The sequence below is a fragment of the Manis javanica genome, chromosome 6 (assembly GCF_040802235.1).
Source record: "Manis javanica isolate MJ-LG chromosome 6, MJ_LKY, whole genome shotgun sequence".
In the NCBI taxonomy this organism is placed as follows: domain Eukaryota; kingdom Metazoa; phylum Chordata; class Mammalia; order Pholidota; family Manidae; genus Manis; species Manis javanica.
Genome location: NC_133161.1, coordinates 20,705,036 through 20,729,971, shown reverse-complemented (window position 1 = coordinate 20,729,971; position 24,936 = coordinate 20,705,036). Strand labels below are relative to the sequence as shown.

Sequence of the window (24,936 nt, the reverse complement as noted above, 5' to 3'; positions counted from 1 at the left end):
ACAGATATGTGTTTATTTGCCTCTTCAAGCAGAAGTGCTGGATTCATTTTTTCCTAATTATTGATGCAGAATACCCCAAATACTGAAATCGTTTGGAACTGGTCTGCCTAAATGGTCCATTTACTGTTGAAAAAGCCACATGTGTACAACTGAAAATACCAGACAGTCAGGAAGTATTTTGAGATATTCATGTTAATTATACACATTTTAAAAGGCACTGCTACTTTCATTTTTTTAATATTACACCATTCTATCTCTAAGGAGTAAACAGTAGACTGTAAGTTGCAAATACTTAAAAATCTTCAACATCAAAATTAATACTCCAAAACTCTGGAAAATCTGAGTTTTTTTCTTATTCTATTAAAATCATCTCTGTTTTAGTAAGTAGTAGTTTTCTTGTGTGGCTATCATAGCTAATCAACAATGTAAAACCAAAGGTTTTTTTTTTTAAGCTTATTAAATGCTGCTGCAACATTATTTGGAGCCAGCTAGCATATAGTTCTGATGAGAACAGTAACTATGGTTATCATTATTCCCAAGAAGGGTTAGGTAACAGTTCTCCCACACACACTAGCTGGACTAAGCCCTGTATCAAGCACATGATGACAGAAGGATCACCCTCACGTCCTTCACCCAGTGCTTACTTAGCACATAGGAAATTCACAATAAATGCTATTACCATCATTGGTTTCTTTGCCATACAAATTATCACAAAAAATACAGGATAGCTAAAAAAAAAAAAATCCCTAACTGTAAGAAACACAACTGAAGAATTTACTAAAGAGTGCCTTTGAGCATCTGTCTATGACAACAGCAGCTGCTGTGTACTGAGCTCTTAAAAGAACCAAGCATTTCACTTCGTTTCATGACAACATAAAAACTTAAGACTTGAAGTTTAGTGTTGAAGTTCAAAACCAGCAACCCAAAACACATTTACTATGTTGTTTTACTGTCTTTCTCTTCTTTCATTCATGCCTTTAAAGTAAGTGCTTGGCTACCTGACAGACTTCCCATGACCAATCTAGGCGCCTGGGTAAAAGGAACGATAGTTTCTCTCTGCATTTCAGGTTACTTTCTCAGAAAATGAATCAAAGAAAATGGCCAGAGAAACTGGACAAGAATGAAATACTTCTAAAAACACATGTCATTCTTTTTGCCTGGGGTTATTAAACTCAGTTTATTTTACATTCTCAAATACTATTTACATTTCTGTCATATATTTGTCCTCTTGAACCATTAATGATATCTTTTTCAGTTCTGCCTTTCTCTGGAGGCAGTAAATCTTGTCCTGATACTTAGGTTTCTTTTGAAATAGAGAGAAGAGGCAAATGCTTATGAGGTGGAGCCATGACAGGGGCAAGGATTTAGCTGTCTCTTTTGTATACTCACAAAGCTGTTGGTTAATGGGACTAACATACACATTCCAGTGTTTTTCCACTGGCTTCCAGGTGCATACTGAGTACTAGTCTCATTTATTGCCTGTGAACTTTGGAAAGATTCCTCAAAAATAGGTGACTATTAGTTTAGTTTTGTTTAAGAGAATCATTTTGCACATCATACTCTTCAAAATCCATTGTGTGCATTAGGTAATCTTACATGTATATAATTATGAATCCTTTATAAATAAAGTTGCCTCTGAAATCAGTGAGAATTGAGTCACTATGATAGTATTAATAAGACTTGAAAATAAATAAGCAATAGATTTCAGATTCTTGTTTTTTCAGCACTAAACTTATAAATAGTACCAAATATACCTCATATAACAAACCATGCTGCAAACCTACACCATTTTTAAAAAGTTCTTAACCATCTTGGAAGACTGAATTATCATTTCCAAAAGTTTTAAATGCATCCCAGCATGCTGGGTGCTAAACTATCATTTTGTAGTCCCAGTAAGAACACATGAAGATAAGGAATCAAGTTTTACCATGAAATACTTTCCCCCCAGTTAGGTATCAGCTTCTTGATTGGCTGAAGTATGAAAACGTTGAAGTATGAAAACGTTTCAGGTCATTAGACGTTGAGCTAGAAATCCTAAAAATGCTTGGGGAGATTGGGGTATCGTATTCCAATAAACAAGCTTACCTGCACACTATGAAAATTTAAGGTCCTAAAAATGACAAGATAACAGACTTCAGGCTAGAGAAATAATGCAAACACCACATTTGGGTAAACAAGTGTCTCTCTACAGCTCATGACACCAACTGAAAAGATAAAAAGGTACAGAAGATCCCCCTCCCCTGCTAAATGCTGTAATTTTGTGATCCCTAAAGGCCTATAAAGGCATAAATCATGAGATAAAACCATCAGAATAACTGTTTCTGAAAAATTGATTATGGGGATTTAAACAAATTAAGGATTTAGTGAAAAAGAAATGTGTCACTATTCTGAAAATCATATTTAATATGCAAAGATCTAACAGTACAAAGTAACCTATTGCATTCAAAATAGTAAATACAATGATTCTTGGCTACTGGTTAGGAGAAGAATGTCCAAAGGAAGGACAGAGTATTACACATAAATATTTAAGTGAAGGCAAGTTTGAGGGGTTTCTAAGGCTACAAGAGATTTGTGCCCATTACTACAGAAAATGGAGAGAAAGGCAAGAAAGCATCTGTCCTTGTCACTGCATAAAAATATTTCAAGTGTGTCCAAGCACAATTGACTACTAGGTATGAAACCCATTTTGTAGGTTAAGAAGAACATTAAAAAGAAAAGAGTGATAGAATAGACTAGAAAATTGTATCACAACTCACATACAGAAAAGGTATTATTTTGGAAAACCATACATCCACTTGTACAACTGTGTGCATTGGGTCCTAATATAACAGCATTTCTCCCTGTGAGTCCCAATAAAAAGGTCTGAAAGTCACTCACATATTGAGTGCACCAGCAGTGCCCACCTCCCTCAAGTTAGTAATGTCCTCTGTAATACCTCCAAATACTAATACTTCCAAAGATAATATCCTAAGATTCCAGAAGGGAAGCACGGCAAAACATAAAACGATGGAGCATTGAAAATAAGCAAAGTAAACTGTGAAACAGAAGTTGGCGCGGGGATGTGTGTGAAAGTACCATGAGAATGCCGTCTAGAGCAGTGCCTGCCTACCCCACCAGACTGTGGGCCCGGCTCCCAGCCCCGAATGACCAGCATGCCAACGTGCTGACGGGCAGGAGCCAGGGGAGGTAGAAGAGCTGAGGAAGAGGGGGCCGGGCTGGGGGGCGCTGGAGCACCACTCTAGCCAGGAGACCTGCCTCCCCACAGAGAGGTAAAAAAAGGCAGGAACTGGTGCAGATCCAGAGAGATGAGGGTGGGTGAGGAGAAAGAAAGGGGGCATGTTCAGTTCTGCCACCTCAATGCCAAGCACAGCACTTGACACATGATATGCCCCTTAAAAACATTTGTCGAATGTGTCAGGAGGCCTCAGTAACACCAACAGTTATGACATGATTTAGTGCCTAGGCAGGGTCAATAGCTGGAAACTTTGTATTTGAAGTTGCCACTGGCCATCCTCAGAAACCGCTGAGTGCTGTTCTCACTGCTATCCTCGCTTTCCTAACTATCCACAAGCCATTTCAGTGGCTACCTGTACGCTAAGCCATTTCCCCAAATGATAAGAAACTACATCTTCAAGAATTTTAAAGAAGCTTGATTTGTTTCAAAATTGAAACTGATCTGACACTTATAAGGTAATCATGATGAGTGTTCAAAAACAAAACTGGGTGTTCAAATACTTGCAGTGCTCAAAGATTAAGAAATTAGTTTCTTGGGCCACTGTTAGCAGGTCACACAGAGACCATGTCAGAACTTACTACTGATGTTCACACTTGCTTTAGGAGCAAAGTGTTTGCTTTTTGTTAGACAGTTTTTGGCCATATGACCAGTTGGCCTGGGCTCAGGTAAACTGAATGAAATACTGGACTTTGGAAGAACTTAGTAACAGCAAACACTTATAGTATTTACTATGTGCTAGGTACTCTTCCAAGGACGTCACAAATATTAACTCATCTAATTAACATATATACAACCCCTGCTAATTTCTGTTACCTGTTCAGTGGTTTATTCTGTTCCATTGAACATACCGCAGTTTCCTCCATTTTTCTTCTGCAAGAGATAAGGAAAACATTTTTAGTAGTTAGAAATGCACACGTATGTTTCGTATCACAGTTGATGTCTTCTGAATTCAAGTATCAAAAGGGCTTCATTAAACTTTGGCCAATTATTTCAGCTGTCTAATTTTACTGAGTCCCTGAAGAGAACCATTAAGACAGTATAACTGTATGTATAGATAATAGGAGATTTGAAAACAAATGCCTTACGGTTTCAAAAGAAATCAACACACCATCATAAATAGATGCACAGAGAAACAATTTAAAGTAAGATTCTCCTTGACTCTGAATCCTTCTACATTTCATATGCCTTTCAAACTACACTCCCTCAGAAGTTATTTTTTAGGTGAGCAGCATCTTTCCTGGCTGTGTGGTAAAATTGATGCTCTAGAGATAGAAACAACTGGTGAATACAGCTATCACAGATTCACTTAAAATTTTTAAAAACCATTATGGAAAAGCACCCATCAAAAGAGGGTGTTGACTAGGATATGTCGCTGTTCACAGTGTCTCCATCAAGTGACATTTACCTTGGTGAATTCATGACTGTTTAAGTTCTGCCCCCAACCCTGCTAGCTCCAAAAGTCTTTTTCACTGAGGATCCAAAAATGATGATGCTTATCAATACTGATTCATGCTAATGAAAACTACTCAGAGATTGATACACAAAGCCAGAATGCCTATGCATTCATTTACAATGAAAAATATACTTGCCAGACAGCTTGGACACCTGCTCCATCCAGCCTGGCCATGTGTTCACATTTCTTTACACAATAAGTATGTCCTCAAATCCCAGATATAGGCACCTTATAGGTAGGTAAAAGATCAAGCCAAAGTAACAGAAAGTTGTTGTGTGAGTGGGCATCAAAACATTCACAATCCAGATGCCAATGGCCTCTAATATTCTCTCTCCAAACAAGTGTTGCCCCACCTCTTCTACCACCACCTTCCTAGTCAAGCTGCTATCATCCTTCTGGACAAACACAAAACACTGCTAGCTATTTTCCCAATTTCTGCTCTTTCTCCCTTCCAGTCCATTATCCACAGTGCGTCCAGATTAAACTTTTAAAAATAGAAAAACTCAGCCCTATTTAAACTTCTTCAACGCTCTGCATTGATCTTACAATAAATACCCAAAGTTGATTCTAAGGCCTTGCTCTTGTCCTGCTCAGCACCTCCAACCTCCTCCGTGCACCACTACCACTCTGTCACCTTCACCTACTTCAGCCACACTGGTCTCCTTTTACTCTCTTGAATGAACAAGATCCCTCAACACCTCAGAGATTTTCTACACCTTATTTCCTCTGCCTGAAATTAAGGCACACACCCTGCCCATTACCCCCCAAAGGTCACATATGCCTAGTAACCTGCAGATCCTAACCCAAATGTTACATCATCCCAAGACTAGGACAGATTCCCCTATTTTAAGACCCCATTGCTCTTGATCTGCACCTTTGTAGCACTGATCATAGTTCATAATTATACATTTATGAGATTTCAAAATTTATGTTTATTTCTCTCACTAGACTATGAGAATCTCCATGAGGGTGCATACTGTGATCATTTTATTAGCATGTTCCACAATAGTGGACATGCAAGAGATACTTTATTAAGTGATGATGGCCTTGCAGCTGTTAGAACCTGCTGCATCCATCACTTAAATGAGTTATTCTGCCAGGTAGACCAGAGGGCTTCCCTAAGTGGGCTCCATCCTCCCCAGTGTGTCCTCCCACCCCTGCAGTGCCAATAATTAGACGGGCACCATCTACAGTCACTTCTGTAACTTAGTTTCCTAGACTTTTGTGGCAAAAATAAACCTTAAGTACTAAAAGAGAAATAGCACAAAGTTTAAGACAACATTTGGGTAGCAACACTGCAAAGGGGACTTGTGGTAGTGGGTTACTAAGAAACACTGTAAACAAAAAGAAAAACATAAACTGTGGCCAAAGGAAGCCCTTGATGAAACACTTGCAAACTAACACACACGCACACATGCGAACATATGCCCAGGGCAGTAGTCCACAGACAGGGAGCATGAAAGACTTGGCGTTCACTGTGGGATGCTCACTGTGGGACGCTGCTGCAACTAAGGGGCCAAAGGCAAGAAAGGTGCAGGTCCCTGAAGGAGGCCCCATGTACTGCACCTCCCCCACCCCCCAGGGCCTGAATCCACATGCTTGGCACACAAGAGACCTAGTGTGTACTGACTGTTATTCTCCCATTTGCCTTACAAATCAACAATTAATTGGCATTTCCTAACTCACTGCATAGAATGTTTTAAATAGCTCACAGCTGTGGTAAATATTTTAAAATGTTCTAATATTTCAGTACTCTTATGTGATGAGAATGAGAACAAAACTTGTAGGAAGAAGTCTCACAATGCCTTTGGCTCTAAATTCATATCTAGCCATGGGGTTGGAGAGTGGCAATGTCCCTCATTCATTCAACAAAACGTCTGCACCTCTAATAAGTGAGGCATTGTTCTAGGTGCTGTGGATGTAAAATGAACAAGACAAAACCTCATGCTCTCAAGGAAGAACATTATAGAAGGAAATAAGCAATGTATTAAGCAAAAAAACAAAATATGTCAGCTGTATGTATGGCAGGGGGTTATTAAATAGGATCATAAAGAAGCCTCACTGAAAAATTGATATTTGAGCAAAGATCTTAAGGAAGTTTGGGAATATCTTGGGAAAGATAGTTCCAGACAGAAGGATCGGCAAGTGCAAAGGCCCTGGGGCAGAAGTGTGGCCTGTCTGACCTGGGATATACAAGGGAAATGGTGGTAGCAGAATGTGAGGTCAGAGAGGTAAGGGGCTTCTTAAAGTACTCTAAGGCCTTCAGCTTTTGTTCTGAGAGCCCTGGAATGCAAATGAGGTGTTTTGGGCAAAGACAAATATGATCTGACTGCTGTTTTGAGAACAGACAAAGAGAAAGCAAGGGAGCACGGTTATTGAGCTACTGAAACAATCCAGGCAAGAGATTACAGTGGCTTGAACTAGAGTATAACAGCGACAGTGCTTCTAAAAAGCTGATGGCTTCTTCATGGAACTTTCAGAGTAGGTAGACAACCATATAAGCAGGGAAAGGGGGTGGGGACGTTGGCTATTGTTTACATTGTGGTTGTGACCCCCCCCCCCCTTGCAGGGATGGCTGCCATGACAGTTCCAATGAAGACCAAAAATTTCACTGCACAGTGTGAGGGTGCAGCAAGCCCAAACCCCAAGAAGACTCCACCTGTTCCCTTTAAAACCAATTCCCACTTGGTAAGAATTCATCTCACTCTACATAAAAAAGCTTCCTATTTGTCTCCTTGGTGTGTGCTGCAGGATGTCTCTCTCTCTCTCCTTCCCTCCCCATCTTGCCTGCCCTCCCTCAACTCTCAAGCACGTACTTTTTGCTTTTCTTTAAAACTCTTATTTTCCAACAAATTCCAAAAGCTCAGTGGCTTTTGCATCCATTCTTCAATTCTTTCATGCAATGACACCAAGAAACCATCTCCAGTAAAGAATGTGAAGGAAATGCCCTGGGATTAACTAATGGCTTATTTTAGTAGTCTTAATTAATCCTCTGATCACCAACAGGGTTTTTGTTTTAATCATTACTTTTAAAAAAGAAAACGAAGCAGAATTTTATCTGTACAGAAGTAATTTATGACCATCACTTATAGTAGAAAAGATCAAAAAGACAAACTTTGCATCACGTTATGAACGAGTTGAACATACAAGTACTTGCTATACTGGTGATGGCTATATATTAGCATTTTTTCATTTACTCTGACAATAAAAGGCTTCTCTAAGTGACAATAAAAGGCTTCTCTAAGTGTCACTGTATACATGTGACAATGGTAGATAATGACTATTTAACACAAAGGTTTTCCACTTGAAGATCTACTGATGTACAACTAGATAAATACCAAACAGAAGTATTCTTTAAACCAGGCTTAGGTCTAGCCCTGATCTAACCCTGACCATCTAACCATGATTCAACCCTGACATTTGTCAGTTCTGTCACTGAGTTTAGTCCAGAAGGACTGCCTGGCACATCACTAAGGAAGCCACACTTTTCATCAGACTTTTTCCCTGAAAAATCCATGATAATATCATGTAAAGTAAAAAATGGACAAGATAAATTCTAAAAAAAATTAAATGAATCATTATTTTTATTCTCTGCTCTGCTGGTTAACAGGGGATAAAAAGGTAGGGGGAGATCACAGCAGTAACTGCAGTGTGGAAACCATTCTGCTCCAGGGCAGGGAAGCAGCCCCTCACTTGCTACCATGAAGTCAGGGGGCACGTCATCTGTGTGTCAACAACTCCTGCCCTCCCCTTGACAAAATGTCGCTGTTTAGCCAAACGTGAGAGTTGGCCTGGTCTCTAGCTGCAAACAAAATTAAACTCTGATTCTCAACCCTAATACTTACAGCTGATAGAGAAAAGCTGAGCAAATAAGGCCTAAGTATGCTAAGACAGGTAAATCGCTTCTGGTGAATCAAGTACTGTCATCATTCACTACAGCAGAGCTCTTCAAACTTCAATGTACACAGGAATTTGCCTAGGGGTCTCTCAAAATGCAGATTCAGATACAGCAGCTCTGGGTTGGGGTCTGAGACTCTGTTTCTGGTAGGCGATCTCATGATGCTAATGCTGCTGGCCTCTGGACCACAATTTGAGTACACAGTGGTAGGGTACGTATTACACTCCCTCCTTGCCCTCTCCTTTCTATTCCCTTTTTAACTACAACTGACAGACTGAAAACAACTGCATGTAAGACTTTTATATTGAAAATAAGAATTTGTCCTCCATGGTGCAGGAACACCAGCAATAGGCAGTCTTTTCTGGGGCATCCTTAGCTAACTGATTAGATTTGAAACTTCTACGTGAGCAACCACATAAGGTTCTCTTAGTGGTGATAATTCTCTTACTGGAATTATCATTGGGTTGTATTATGGAAGTAAACTATTAAGCAAAAACTATAAAAAGGGTAAACCCTTAATAGGGTAAAAACTATTAAGAAGGTATTCACAGCTTGGGGCAAGTTTAAAGAAACAAAATACCACCTTTGTATACATATAAAGGCAGTGGCAAAGACTCATTCTGTGCTACACATGCAATCTGAACCCAAAGGAAAAACAGAAAAGGAGGCAGACTTGGCCCAATATAAGGAAATGCTTTCTAACAAAATACCTTCTCAGTCACAGAACTTTTTTTCCTGCAAAGTAATGAGTACCCTCCTGAGATAGCCTCATCCTGCAGCCCTGCTTCTCCTCAGCACCACACATGGCACTTTTGCCAGGCTGCATGCCATTCCCCAAACATGGTTTGCGACTCCGCACATCACAACCATGTTTTCATTTCTAGGCCGCCCCCTGCAGACTGACATCTTAACTTGCATGTAATCTCCTCTCAGAGTCCTGTGCTTCTCTCTCACGGAGCATGTGCAGAGCCCGCCTCTGGTCCAGGTACCTGCACATACTTCTTCCCTGCACACACCTCAGTTTGCCGCACATACTTAGCCTGTGAAGCCTCTGGAGTACTTACTGTGATTCTTTGATGCCGACTATAGTAACCTAGGAACACCATGCATTCAACGGAATATGAAGGAAGGAAGAGGAGAGGAGGGAGGTAAAGAGAAAGATGATGATGCCTAAGTTATCATCCATTGTGTATATTGTGGAAGGAATTCTGATACTGGGGAATAAGGCAGTTTGAATAAACCTGTTCTCAGCAGAAAGACATGCTATTAACAATAACTAATATTTAGAAGGATGTCCGTAAATAACACTACCACTCTTCCCAAAGAACATACGATGACAGGTGAACCACACCTGTGATGGGAGCCCTGCCTACAAGGCCTGGCTCTGCAGAATGAAGTGCCCTCTCTCACAGCCCCCCACCAACATGCCTAAAAACACATTCCCACCTGCACCTCCCCGACAGCCTGCTTCCTTTAGTCCCACTTTCTTTCCTGTGCTGCTGCCCAAGTGGCAACAGAACGGTTCCTGGGCTCTGTGGGCGCCACCTCAGCCAACCCAGGTGGCTGTGGGCAAAGCGTTGAGCCTCCTCCCAATGGGTGGCAAGTCCATTTGTATACAAACTGCTACCCCCACTCCTTATTACACAGGGACACACAGTGGACCTTCATAATGAGAATGTTAGAGTCTAGGAGCTGATGAAGGTATTTAGTTTACTTCAGGAGACTTAAAAATAGCTTTAGGATATATATTTCAGTGGCATTAATAGAAGTTTTCTGACCTAACATCAATTCATACAATCAGATAAACTTATTTTACCCTATCTTTTTACAAAAAATTCTAGATTTGTAAAATGGACAAAGATGGTGCAGCAAATTGGGCCAAGTGCATATTTTATCAAACTGATTTCCTTTTATCCTACAGGTTTTTACAGGGGCAGTAAGAGATGTCCTGGGCTGAATGAGAGAGAATGCAAATCTGCTTCAAGGTGTAGAGCCCTGAGCACAGCAGTGCCCGACCAGCACATGTGCTGTGGAAGAGGATGTCTGGGGGTTACTCTTGATTTGAGGCTGTCTGTAGATTGGGTATAATTTTCAAAACAAAATCCTCTGTATTTTTAATTTTGCCTGTTCTTCCTTATATTTAAGCAAACTAGAGGGGATAAAGTGGTTAAATTCAAAGTGGGTGTTTGTTGCCTCCAAGAGTCCTAGGTCACGAGGGAGAAGGAGGATTCTTTTTGGGCAGACCTATCTGGATTCTGACTATAGGGCTAAGTCAAATTCCAGTGCCCCACCTCGAAGCCTGCTCACCTGATTACAAAGAATTTACCCAATACCTGCTATCCTTATAAGAAGCCTGGGTGCTGTAATCTGAGAAGGAAAGAAAGGAAGAGTCGCCACTCCTGAGAGCTATGTCCCACACAGTTTCACGTGTCATCTTTAGAGCAACCCACAAAGTAGATTTAAACTGACAGGGATGTGTGACTACCTAGGCTTCAGTAACTTTCTCATTCAGCTTGAACGAGGGGAATTCCCGGGCCCTGAGAAGCCCTCTTTCCTCCCCATCCCAGACTGCCTTCCACAGGACGGGACCCCATACACACCTGTTCTCATACTCAGAAAAAAAAACCACCCCTGTTCTAACGAGCAGACTTTACTAGGACAGTGGGATGAAATGCTAAATAGGCTGAAAATAAAAGCATGCAACAAGCCAGGAACCAAAATTGAAGGTCACACCGACCACATGTCTGACGTGGCCTGTCTCACAGAACAGAAAAACAAGCCCCTCTGACGTGGTAAACTGAACCTCCCTCACCAATCTCCCTAGGACACAGACCAGGGATGCCCTGTAATCACTCCTGGCCTGCAGGAGCACCTGGGATATGCCCCAATGCAAAGGCAGGGGGTACAAGAACCTGGCTACAAGAAACAACTGGAAAATTCCAGGGCACTTCCAGAGGCCCTTGCCGCAGACCCTGAGCCATTCAGGAGCCCTAGAGTTCATCGCTGTACATTGTATGTTGTCTTGGCAGAAATCTGCACAAGTCCAATACCAAGAGACAAATACACAGACAAAATTCAGAAAACAAACAAATGGGACGGAGGAGTTTTCCACTGGGGTCAGAGAAAAGGCATTTCTTAAAAATGAAAATATTTGTTTCTCTAGAATTGAGAGTGAAAAGAAGTAACCAGAAAGCATGGTGAGCGGAGACAGACAGGTGACACCACAGTCTCAAGCAAGCAGAGCCCGCGAGTCTGGGTGTGTACTTGCTTCCACTCCCGCCCACCCATGGTTCCCGGGGCAAACAAATTCTTGGCTGCGCAGGTATGTGTGGGAGGCCTGATTTATTTTCCAACCTTTAGAGCTTTGCCCAGAACTACTTAATCAGAAATTTTCCAAGTCATACATTCAAATATGATGTTTGAGTCTTACAAAACAAATACCTCTGGGGTCTGGGAGCATGAGGGTGGGTAGCATGAGGAGGGCAAAGAAGGAATTAACCATCCTCTTTGATCTAGCTTCTTATCCACTCTTGCTTTGCTTTGTATCTGTCATATATTCTCAGAAAACTGACAAACTGTAAAAATACACATCTAAAAGAAATAATCAGTACTATTGATGTAATGCTTACCTATGGCAGGTTCTGTATATAGCGATATACTCTGCATATACTAACTCAGCTGACACTCAACAGTGCTTCAAGGTGACACTATTATCATTATCAACCCTATGTATAGGTGCATGGAGAGATTAAGTGACTTGCCCAATGACCAACAGCTGGGCTGGCACCTGCACTGTGCTATACTCCCCCTCTGTGCTGTGCTCTCCTGTGCCTCAAAAAGCCAAAACTGTAATAAGAGTTTTTCCTATTATGGTGTATCTAACTGATTTTCCCCAGGCAGCAGAGTTTTCTTTAAGCTGTTTTCTGGGAGGAGTATTATCAGAGCCAGTCCCCACCTCAAAGTACAGATAGGACAGTACCAACCCTGCTGCTTAAAAAGCTACATAAGCTGGAAAAGTCCCAAGGCTCAAACCACAATTCCCCTGACACACCGCTTAATTAGAAGCAGTTCTAAGCAAAGCTTTGATCCCTGTTACAATGTAAAAGCTCGGGGAGGTGTATGCTTTATGCTGTTATCAGTTTGTAGGGAAAGCTGTATTGCTATCTTTTTAAATACAGTTTAATGATAAGAACTTCAGGTGGTTTCCAGGCATTCAATTCACCTGTTCACTTCTTACTTGTTCACTGCCAGGTGCCTAGACCTCTCCAGAACCTGACATATAAATAGGTGCTCACTATACCAGAGTGGCTGAACAAATGGAAGAATGAATGGCTGTAATTCTTGGAGATGACAGGTTTAGGGCAAATTTATGATGTATGTAGGTATTAAGGGGCAGCCAAGCTGGGCAAAGTATCACTGGAAAGATCTAAATCTGAACAAGAAAACCACTGTTCGATAGTAATAGCTTTGAAAGGAATCCCAGACCACATTTAAATTAATGAAAATGATCCTTTTTTGAGCTTATTAAGAATAGATTACAGTTTAAAATACATGCAGAGCTAACTTGTTAATGAAGAAGGTACCCTGGTTTAAGAGAGTAAAGATATCCATTAAGATTATATTCTCCCAAAAGGTAAAGTGCTCTAAAACATGATTTCTTCTCTCCAATATCTCAGATCCAAGTCCTGTATGTCCTCAAAGGCCTCCCCAAAATGCCTTCTCTTCCAGGAAGTCCTCTCTGGTTTTCTGGCCAGAAGAAGTCACTCTTCCACTTGTACTCAAAGATACTTTGTTCTATTTTTGGTGCACACAGACTAACTTTCTGAATTGTAATATTTCACTCATCTGTACCACCTAGTTGTTCCCAACTCAATCTCTGTATTCAACAGGGAACCAAACATTTTTCCTAATATAAATCAGGCATGCAGTCAGTATCAGACAAATATTTTTTTAGAAGACTTCTATGGAAGTGCTCCAAGGATACCCCAACCTGTTTCTAATGTGTTCAAATATATTTTAGATATTTTAAAAGCTACAGTTTTATAAAATGACACTGAAATGGTTTATATGCAAACTTTTCAGCCACTGCAGATACCACTTATGTACCCACAGCACATACACAGGGTTGCTTGTCAACAACTCCTTCTGGGAGATCTAAGCAGTGCCCATTGTAGGTTTCTCTGCCACCTCTGTTAGCCCACGTGGACTTCCTGTAAGTGGGACACTGGTAGGAAGTTGTAGCCCAGGCTCAGCGTTGTGAAAAATACCAGTGTGCACAGTCTGCTCTCGTGAAGTTGTCCAAGTAAGCACACGCATACAAAACCACACCCAAGAGTGGGCTTCCATTAAATGCCAGGCAAGGTTTAAGGGCATCTGTATGGCCTTGCTTACTATCAAGAGAGGGTAAATATTTAGTCTAAGAATTAGATGTTTCCTGTATGACTTTAGATTTATGATAAGGAATGTGAGCAATTGTTTTCATTAAGTTTAGTTACAGGGTTACAATTTTGGAAACAAATATTCCCTACCTTAGATTGGGTGAATTGAAAAATCCTGCTATCCCAAGGATTTCTTTATTATTTAAAAACAAAACCAAAAAAAACCCTATTATAAGTTTGTAAATAGTAAGTATAAGAAGATTTAAAATGTATATGCTTAAAGTAAAAAACAATTTATTAAAAACAAGCTAATAATGTGAATACAGCTATTTATACAGTTATTATCAACACCTGATTTTAAATTTTAACTTTTTTGTAACAGCCTCGTTGTTCTTACTGACTCTTCAGTAAACATTATAACTGTAAACCTCAAAGAATTTATACTAGGAAAATGTCACTTTATCTGGTTTATATGGTGGAGTTTCAAACAAGATTTTATTTGATTAAAGGATTTCCTGCCTCCAAAAAAATATTTCTCAAATACCAGTCTGTAGAGCAGCTGCAATAGACCTGGATGAGCTTTTTAACATATGGATTCCTGGGCCCTTTTCTCAGTAATTCCTTTCCAACAGGTATGGAGAGGAGGTGAGAATCCTGTCTTGGGGAGGAGGGGACAAAAAAGGGGGAAACTATTGATCTAATCATATTCAACATTATCACCATCCTCAAAGAATTCTCTGTCAAATGCTTTAGAGTAAAATCAAGACAGAATACTTCAACAACATACCCTTAATATGTGAACTCTTTCACACACAAAAAAACCCAAGTTAATTTTATATTGTTTGTCCTACAATGAACTCATGTTAGACCTAGTAATACCATGGACTTCTCTAAAGTTCACAAATCATCTATTTAGCTATATGTTTCACTGGTAATCAATAGCCAGAAAACATTCACTTGGCTTCCAAAATCTTTTGCTTCATTTAAGATTTGGACGCAGGTTGTTTTTCTTCTGTATTTGACCCCTTTTAAATTCTGGAATTTTTCAAAAGCGGTCAACACTGGGGTCTTTCAAGATATATGCAAGCTCCTTGAACAATCTAGAGTTTGAGGACCATTCATTTATAACGGTAGTCACTGGATATCTTCCCGCACTGAGCTCCACTTCCCAGCAGACGGCTGCAGTTCTGTACTCTGTACAGCTTAAAAATCATTTTTTTCTTGCCAAAAAAGATCGGAAGTCAAACAACAGTTGCGTAGAATCACAGATTTTTTTTAGATAGAAGGATACTTTGGTAAGCAAGTACTCTACAATGATTTTTTCAGATAAGGCAACTACATTTAAGAAACATACATACTTGCCAATAAAATATTCACTGGCAGAGGGAGAACTTGGCAACCATGGTTTCAGGGTTTGGTAACCAAAGAGATTTAAGTTCACACTCAGATTCTTCCACTCACTAGCTGCAGGGTCTTGGTCAAACTCCATAAGCTACAATTTCCTTATATATAAAAACAGGAACAATACCATCTAGGGTTGTTATATAAATTAAAATAAAGAGGGGAGCGGAGCCAGGATGGCGGCGTGAGTAGAGCAGTAGAAATCTCCTCCCAAAAACACATAGAGCTATGAAAATATAACAAAGAAAAATCTTCCTAAAATAGAGACCACAGGACACAGGACAACATCCAGACCACATCCACACCTGCAAGAACCCAGCGCCTTGCGAAGGGGGTAAGATACAAGCCCCAGCCCGGCGGGACCCGAGCGCCCCTCCCCCCGGCTCCCGGCGGGTGGAAAGAAACCGGAGCGGTTTTTTTTTTGGCGAGCTCTTTTTGGAGGCCTTAAAGGGACGGGCCCCCGTTGCTAGGGAGGCAGGGTGGCGGGACCGATGAGCAGGTGCCTGGGAACAGCGCCTGAGGACAAAGAATATCCCGCGTTTCTCCCTGCGGGACCAGCGGGAAGGTGCCTGAGACCAGTGCCTGAGGACGGAGGAAATCGCGCATTTCCCCCCCACCTTTTTTTTTTTTTTCTCTTTTTGGCGAGCGCTTTTTGGAAGCCTTAAAGGGACAGGGACCCCAGTGCTAGGGAGGCAGGGTGGCGGGACTGGTGAGCGGGTGCCTGGGACCGGCGCCTGAGGACAAAGAATATCCCACGTTTTTCCCTGTGGGACCAGTGGGCGGGTGCCTGAGACCGGCACTTGAGGACAGAGGAAATCGCGCGTTTTTCCCCTTTTTTTTTTCTCTTTTCTGTGAGTGCTTTTTGGAAGCCTAAAAGGGACAGGGACCCCGGTGCTAGGGAGGCAGGGTGGCGGGACTGGTGAGCGGGTGCCTGGGACCGGCACCTGAGGACAAAGAATATCCCGCGTTTTTCCCTGTGGGACCGGTGGGTGGGTGCCTGAGACCGGCACCTGAGGACGGAAGAAATCGCGCGTTTTTCCCCTTTTTTTCTCTCTTTTTGGCGAGTGCTTTTTGGAAGCCTTAAAGGGACAGGGGCCCCGGTGCTAGGGAGGCAGGGCGGCGGGACTGGTGAGCGGGTGCCTGGGACCAGTGCCTGAGGACAAAGAATATCGAGCGTTCCTTCCCTGCGGGACCGGTGGGTGGGTGCTTTTTGGAAGCCTTGAAAGGACAGGGACCCTGGTGCTAGGGAGACAGGGCAGCAGGACCAGTGAGCGGGTGCCTGGGACCGGCACCTGAGGACAAAAAAAAAAAAAAAAAAAAAAAATCGCTTGTTTTTTCCTTTTTTTTTTTTTTTTCTTTCTTTCTGTTCCCTCTCTCATTGTTGCTGTTGTTGTTTTGGTTTGGAGAGTGCTTTTTGCAAGTCTTAAAGGGGCAGGACAGGTCACTTAGACCAGAGGCAGGGAATCTGGGGATCTCTGGGCACTCTAACCCCCTGGGCAGCAGGGAGCACAGAGGCCCGTTACGGAGATAAATAGCCTCCTGGCCGCTCCCCCTCCAACGGGGCTCCACCATTTTGGAGGAACAGCCCCAGCCAGGCCAAGCCCACAGCAACAGCGGAGATAAACCCCAAAGCAACTAGGCAGGAAGCAGAAGCCCTGTCTGCGCACAGCTGCCCAGCACAAGCAACTGGAGGTTGCTAGTCTCCCAGGAAAAGGCTACAAACCAACAAGAAGGGAAGCTCTTCCAGCGGTCACTTATACCAGCTCTGCAAACTATCTCTATCACCATGAAAAGACAAAACTACAGGCAGACAAAGATCACAGAGACAACACCTGAGAAGGAGACAGACCTAACTAGTCTTCCTGAAAGAGATGCAGAGAAAAATGCAAGAGCAATGGGATGAGATGCAGAGAAAAATGCAAGAGCAGTGGGATGAGATGCAGAGAAAAATGCAAGAGCAGTGGGATGAAGTCCGGAAGGAGATCACAGATGTCAGGAAAGAGATCACAGAAGTGAAACAATCCCTGGAAGGATTTATAAGCAGAATGGATAAAATGCAAGAGGCCACTGAAGGAATAGAAGCCAGAGAACAGGAACGTATAGAAGCTGACATAGAGAGAGATAAAAGGATCTCCAGGAATGAAACAACACTAAGAGAACTATGTGACCAATACAAAAGGAATAACATTCGTATTATAGGGATACCAGAAGAGGAAGAAAGAGGAAAAGGGATAGAAAGTGTCTTTGAAGAAATAATTGCTGAAAACTTCCCCAAACTGGGGGAGGAAATAATCGAACAGACCATGGAATTATACAGAACCCCCAACAGAAAGGATCCAAGGAGGACAACACCAAGACACATAGTAATTAAAATGGCAAGGATCAAGGACAAGGAAAGAGTTTTAAAGGCAGCTAGAGAGAAAAAGGTCACCTATAAAGGAAAACCAATCAGGCTAACATCAGACTTCTCAACAGAAACCCTACAGGCCAGAAGAGAATGGCATGATATACTTAATGCAATGAAACAGAAGGGCCTTGAACCAAGGATACTGTATCCAGCACGACTATCATTTAAATATGATGGTGGGATTAAACAATTCCCAGACAAGCAAAAGCTGAGGGAATTTGCTTCCCACAAACCACCTCTACAGGGCATCCTACAGGGACTGCTCTAGATGGGAGCACCCCTAAAAAGAGCACAGAACAAAACACACAACATATGAAGAATGGAGGAGGACGAATAAGAAGGGAGAGAAGAAAAGAATCTCCAGACAGTGTATATAACAGCTCAATAAGCGAGCTAAGTTAGGCAATAAGATACTAAAGAAGCTAACCTTGAACCTTTGGTAACCACGAATCTAAAGCCTGAAATGGCAATAAGTACATATCTCTCAATAGTCACCCTAAATGTAAATGGACTTAATGCACCAATCAAAAGACATAAGAGTAATAGAATGGATAAAAAAGCAAGACCCATCTATATGCTGCTTACAAGAAACTCACCTTAAACCCAAAGATAAGCATAGACTAAAAGTCAAGGGATGGAAAAACATATTTCAGGCAAACAACAGTGAGAAGAAAGCAGGGGTTGCAGTACTAATATCAGACAAAATAGACTTCAAAACAAAGAAAGTAACAAGAGATAAAGAAGGCCACTACATAATGATAAAGGGCTCAGTCCAACAAGAGGATATAACCATTCTAAATATATATGCACCCAATACAGGAGCACCAGCATATGTGAAGCAAATACTAACAGAACTAAAGAGGGAAATAGACTGCAATGCATTCATTGTAGGAGACTTCAACACACCACTCACCCCAAAGGATAGATCCACCGGGCAGAAAATAAGTAAAGACACACAGGCACTGAACAACACACTAGAACAGATGGACCTAATAGACATCTATAGAACTCTACATCCAAAAGCAACAGGATATACATTCTTCTCAAGTGCACATGGAACATTCTCCAGAATAGACCACATACTAGCTCACAGAAAGAGCCTCAGTAAATTCCAAAATATTGAAATTCTACCAACCAATTTTTCAGACCACAAAGGTATGAAAGTAGAAATAAATTCTACAAAGAAAACAAAAAGGCTCACAAACACATGGAGGCTTAACAACATGCTACTAAATAATCAATGGATCAATGAACAAATCAAAATAGAGATCAAGGAATATATAGAAACAAATGACAACAACAACACTAAGCCCCAACTTCTGTGGGATGCAGCGAAAGCAGTCTTAAGAGGAAAGTATATAGCAATCCAGGCACACTTGAAGAAGGAAGAACAATCCCAAATGAATAGTCTAACATCACAATTATTAAAACTGGAAAAAGAAGAACAAAGGAGGCCTAAAGTCAGCAGAAGGAGGGACATAATAAAGATCAGAGAAGAAATAAACAAAATTGAGAAGAATAAAACAATAGCAAAAATCAACGAAACCAAGAGCTGGTTCTTTGAGAAAATAAACAAAATAGATAAGCCTCTAGCCCAACTTATTAAGAGAAAAAGAGAGTCAACACAAATCAACATAATCAGAAATGAGAATGGAAAAATCACGACAGACTCCACAGAAATACAAAGAATTATTAAAGACTACTATGAAAACCTATATGCCAACAAGCTGGAAAACCTAGAAGAAATGGACAACTTCCTAGAAAAATACAACCTCCCAAGACTGACCAAGGAAGAAACACAAAAGTTAAACAAACCAATTACAAGCAAAGAAATTGAAACAGTAATCAAAAAACTACCCAAGAACAAAACCCCAGGGCCGGACGGATTTACCTCGGAATTTTATCAGACACACAGAGAAGACATAATACCCATTCTCCTTAAAGTGTTCCACAAAATAGAAGAAGAGGGAATACTCCCAAACTCATTCTATGAGGCCAACATCACCCTAATACCAAAACCAGGGAAAGACCCCACCAAAAAAGAAAATTACAGACCAATATCCCTGATGAATGTAGATGCAAAAATACTCAATAAAATATTAGCAAACAGAATTCAACAGTATATCAAAAGGATCATACACCATGACCAAGTGGGGTTCATCCCAGGGATGCAAGGATGGTACAACATTCGAAAATCCATCAACATCATCCACCACATCAACAAAAAGAAAGACAAAAACCACATGATCATCTCCATAGATGCTGAAAAAGCATTTGACAAAATTCAACATCCATTCATGATAAAAACTCTCAGCAAAATGGGAATAGAGGGCAAGTACCTCAACATAATAAAGGCCATATATGATAAACCCACAGCCAAAGTTATACTGAACAGCAAGAAGCTGAAAGCATTTCCACTGAGATCAGGAACCAGACAGGGATGCCCACTCTCCCCACTGTTATTTAACATAGTACTGGAGGTCCTAGCCACGGCAATCAGACAAAACAAAGAAATACAAGGAATCCAGATTGGTAAAGAAGAAGTTAAACTGTCACTATTTGCAGATGATATGATACTGTACATAAAAAACCCTAAAGACTCCACTCCAAAACTACTAGAACTGATATCGGAATACAGCAAAGTTGCAGGATACAAAATTAACACACAGAAATCTGTAGCTTTCCTATACACTAACAACGAATCAATAGAAAGAGAAATCAGGAAAACAATTCCATTCACCATTGCATCAAAAAGAATAAAATACCTAGGAATAAACCTAACCAAAGAAGTGAAAGACTTATACTCTGAAAACTACAAGTCACTCTTAAGAGAAATTAAAGGGGACACTAACAGATGGAAACTCATCCCATGCTCGTGGCTAGGAAGAATTAGTATCGTCAAAATGGCCATCCTGCCCAAAGCAATATACAGATTTGATGCAATCCCTCTCAAATTACCAGCAACATTCTTCAATGAATTGGAACAAATAATTCAAAAATTCATATGGAAACACCAAAGACCCCGAATAGCCAAAGCAATCCTGAAAAAGAAGAATAAAGTAGGGGGGATCTCACTCCCCAACTTCAAGCTCTACTACAAAGCCATAATAATCAAGACAATTTGGTACTGGCACAAGAACAGAGCCACAGACCAGTGGAACAGATTAGAGACCCCAGAAATTAACCCAAACATATATGGTCAATTAATATTTGATAAAGGAGCCATGGACATACAATGGCAAAATGACAGTCTCTTCAACAGATGGTGCTGGCAAAACTGGACAGCTACATGTAGGAGAATGAAACTGGACCATTGTCTAACCCCATATACAAAGGTAAACTCAAAATGGATCAAAGACCTGAATGTAAGTCATGAAACCATTAAACTCTTGGAAAAAAACATAGGCAAAAACCTCTTAGACATAAACATGAGTGATCTCTTCTTGAACATATCTCCCCGGGCAAGGAAAACAACAGCAAAAATGAGCAAGTGGGACTACATTAAGCTGAAAAGCTTCTGTACAGCGAAAGACACCATCAATAGAACAAAAAGGAACCCTACAGTATGGGAGAATATATTTGAAAATGACAGATCCGATAAAGGCTTGACGTCCAGAATATATAAAGAGCTCACACGCCTCAACAAACAAAAAACAAATAACCCAATTAAAAAATGGGCAGAGGAACTGAACAGACAGTTCTCCAAAAAAGAAATACAGATGGCCAAGAGACACATGAAAAGATGCTCCACATCGCTAATTATCAGAGAAATGCAAATTAAAACTACAATGAGGTATCACCTCACACCAGTAAGGATAGCTGCCATCCAAAAGACAAACAACAACAAATGTTGGCGAGGCTGTGGAGAAAGGGGAACCCTCCTACACTGCTGGTGGGAATGTAAATTAGTTCAACCATTGTGGAAAGCAGTATGGAGGTGCATCAAAATGCTCAAAACAGACCTACCATTTGACCCAGGAATTCCACTCCTAGGAATTTACCCTAAGAACGCAGCAATCAAGTTTGAGAAAGACAGATGCACTCCTATGTTTATCGCAGCACTATTTACAATAGCCAAGAATTGGAAGCAACCTAAATGTCCATCGGTAGATGAATGGATAAAGAAGATGTGGTACATATACACAATGGAATACTACTCAGCCATAAGAAGTGGAAAAATCCAACCATTTGCAGCAACATGGATGGAGCTGGAGAGTATTATGCTCAGTGAAATAAGCCAAGCGGAGAAAGAGAAATACCAAATGATTTCACTCATCTGAGGAGTATAGGAACAAAGGAAAAACTGAAGGAACAAAACAGCAGTGGAATTACAGAACCCAAAAATGGACTAACAGGTACCAAAGGGAAAGGAACTGGGGAGGATGGGTGGGCAGGGAGGGATAGGGGGGGGGAAGAAGAAGGGGGGTATTAAGATTAGCATGCATGGGGGGGAGGGAGAAAGGGGAGGGTGGGCTGCACAACACAGAGAGGACAAGTAGTGACTCTACAACATTTTGCTAAGCTGATGGACAGTAACCGTAATGTGGTTGTTAGGGGGGACCTGATATAGGGGAGAGCATAGTAAACATAGTATTCTTCATGTAAGTGTAGATTAAAAATTAAAAAAGAAAAAAAAAAAAGGAAGAAAGAAAGAAAAGGGGGATTACTCCTTAACAGGATAAAACTATTGGTAAATCAAAGATCAACGCATGCTTTAAATATCCTTAATGTTGATCACTTAAAGGGTGTCAGATGATCAGCTATGGAGGTACTCTTTTCTGATAATATTCCTTTCTCTTAATTAAAAAAAAAAAAAAAAAAAAAAGCAGTTACTGTGTGCTGACCTCCAATGAGTTCTGCACAGTGGTATAGAAGGCATGTCAAAGTGTGGGCAAAGGGTCTGTTTGTTTCTACGCAGAAGATCAAGGCCTAGCTTGGATACCCAGAAAATGAACTAAGATACGATATGAGGAGGAGGTTCCGGCATCAGCACTCTCTGGAGGACTTGTGCCGGGGGATGATCATCAAAAAGCCTCCACAGGGATCCGGACGATGCTGCGGTTGTGGCTGCATCCAGCCCACCGTCTCCTGGACTTGCCATAAGAAGGAGGAGGGAGATGTCTAGGCTGGCATGTGCATACAGTGAGACAACGAATTTGACTGGATCTGTACTGTTGGAACTCAACCAGGAGTTGGGAGGGGTGCAAGTTGTAGCACTCCAAAATCTCATGACTATAGACTATCTATGGTTAAAAGAACATATGGGATGTGAACAGATCCCAGAAATGGGCTGCTTTAATTTGTCTGATGGTTCAAGTACAGTTGGACAATATCCATCATATCATAGATAAATTTTCACAAATGCCTAGGGTGCCTAAATGGTTTTCTTGTCTTCACTGGAGATGGATGGTAATTATAGATTTGCTTTGTTTATGTCACCGTATTCCTATTATGTTAATATGTGTGTGCAAATTAGTTAGTAGTTTAAAACCTATACATACTTAAGGTACTCTACAAGAAGATATGTCAAAGAAATAATCAATCCTCCCAAGTTTCCTTCATATGCTACATCTATAGCTTTTCTTCTTCCTTCCTAATTACAACCCTTAAATAGAATTCGTGCCTCATATCGAATTTACCGAGTATCATAATTCCTCCAGGTGGTAAAGATACCTCGAGACAAGTGCTGGGCATAGAAGCCACAGGGCATAAATCTGCAAAGAAGTAAAAAGCTAACCTTTGCAAACAATATGGCTTCTCTCTCACTTACCAACTTTACATTTCCCTGTATGGCCCCGGAAGATGACTGGTTAGCCAGAGACGGGTAAGATTCCTCAAGGGAGGAACTACCTAAGACAGGCACAGTCGCAGGGGGGCCATCAGGTGAGAATTTGGGGATCAACAGAGGTGAGGCTCAGAACCTCACCCCCCCTGCTTTGAGAGAAATCTTCTGCATCCGTGGATGTCTTGCTGCCCTTGTCTAGCCTGGATTAATACTTAGTCCATAGGCACACACCTGATCATCTGATCATCTACATTTGCCTTCTTACAGCACTAAACTATGTTTTCTACCTTTATCTTGCATCTACCTACCACTTCAGCATTTTATTAAAAATAAAAATAATAATAATAATAGGAGAAATGTGGGATCAACATATAAATCAAGTACAAAAATCAAACGAATATTCATATTTGACCTGATTGTTTATAGGTCATATTGCATGATCAAAACCGAAAGTTTCTGTGATGACTGCCCTTGTACTGTTCACCATGTAAGAATTTATTCACTATGTCAGAATTCGTTCACCATGTAAGAACTTGTTCGTTATGCTTCAGAAGATTGGAGACTGACGAGAATTAGGCTTGAGATGGATTAATGATTGTACATTGAGCGTTGACCCCCCTATACTGATTTTTATTGTTGTTAACAACCATTTGATCAATAAATATGAGAGATGCCCTCTCAAAAAAAAAAAAAAAAATTAAAATAAAGATACTTAATGGTCTTCTAGAATAGCATATGACTCCAAGTAAACACACAATGAATGTTTGCAGTAGTTGTAGTCAATTTTTTTTTTTTTTTTTTTTTTTTGCTGCTAATTTAGAACAAGAGAATTCTCCAAGTATAGGGTTGACTAACTAGGAGACCTTTGGGTTTTGAAGGCAGAGACCAAAGGAATTAAGGTGTTGGAATCTCCCAGAGTTTGAGGCATGAAGGTTGTGGGCTTTTGGGACTGAAAAGGGGAGTTATTCAACTCCTGAGGCTTATTTCCCCAAAACTGGCAGGAGAAGGATCACCATGAAAGGCAAATCCCTGGCCCATTCCCATACTTGCTGGAGGCAGGGTTTCAGATGAAGATGGCTGGAAGAGTTCTTGCGGAGACCATATGAAGCCACTGTATTCACAGGGGTGTTCGGCGAAGAGCCCTCTGGTGAGCTGGCCATGGCAGCAAAGCCACTAACAGAACCTCCCTTTTGAGCAGACCACAGGGAACTGGGCCAGGTGCATGAAGAGCGGCAACCACGAACGGATGAAGACCAGAGGTCCCCCTCTCCTTCTGGGAAGTGAGGGGGCCCCAACAATAAATGAGAGATTTCCCACACACCCTGAAAACTGGGAATTCTCACCAGATTTAATGTGATTTAGAAGAATGGTTTATATCC

General features: G+C 41.1%; 1 long non-coding RNA gene across 16 annotated transcripts in view; it reads right to left on the bottom strand.

The window, feature by feature from the left end:
* Positions 1 to 24,936, bottom strand: part of LOC108392288 (uncharacterized) — a 244,974-nt gene that overhangs the window by 98,666 nt on the left and 121,372 nt on the right. For all 16 annotated transcript variants that reach the window (XR_012132113.1, XR_012132115.1, XR_012132116.1 and 13 more), the window contains one exon: positions 4,049 to 4,105. This is a non-coding gene — a long non-coding RNA (uncharacterized lncRNA). The remainder of the gene's footprint in view (positions 1 to 4,048; positions 4,106 to 24,936) is intronic.